Source organism: Terrapene carolina, unplaced genomic scaffold (genome assembly GCF_002925995.2).
Source record: "Terrapene carolina triunguis isolate 2854851 unplaced genomic scaffold, T_m_triunguis-2.0 Scaffold247, whole genome shotgun sequence".
NCBI classification, from domain to species: Eukaryota; Metazoa; Chordata; order Testudines; family Emydidae; genus Terrapene; species Terrapene triunguis.
Genome location: NW_020664598.1, coordinates 5,116,935 through 5,117,433, shown reverse-complemented (window position 1 = coordinate 5,117,433; position 499 = coordinate 5,116,935).

Below are 499 nucleotides of genomic sequence, written 5' to 3'. Positions count from 1 at the left end.
CTTAGTTGAAGACACAGGCCCCTGTAAAGTTACTTACTGGTTAAGCATCTATACCTTATTGGATTAACATCATGGCATAGGCCTCTGAGTTCACTGGTTCGGTACCTCTAACTTGCTGGCCTGATGTTAAGGGGCAGCCCTCTGTGAGGTCATTGGATCAACATTGTTAGCTTTTCTGGCCTTACATAAAGGCCCGGACATTTGTAAGGCTATCTTGCTGGGCTATTGTTGAGGCAAAGTTTGACGTTTTTGGCTCAACGTCTCAAGTTTGATGGACTAGCCTTTGAGCTAACACTTGCTCAGCACTTCCACCTTGTTGGTCTGATGTCATTGGCCTCTGTGATGTCCTTGACTGTGCTGATGTCTGTGCAGAGGATTCGCTGAGATGACCATCTCAGCCAGGGCCGGCTCCAGGCACCAGGCACCCAAGCACATGCTTGGGGCGGCACCTGGTAAGGGGCGGCGGAGGGAGCGCGGCGCGGCATTCTGTGGGGGGGGG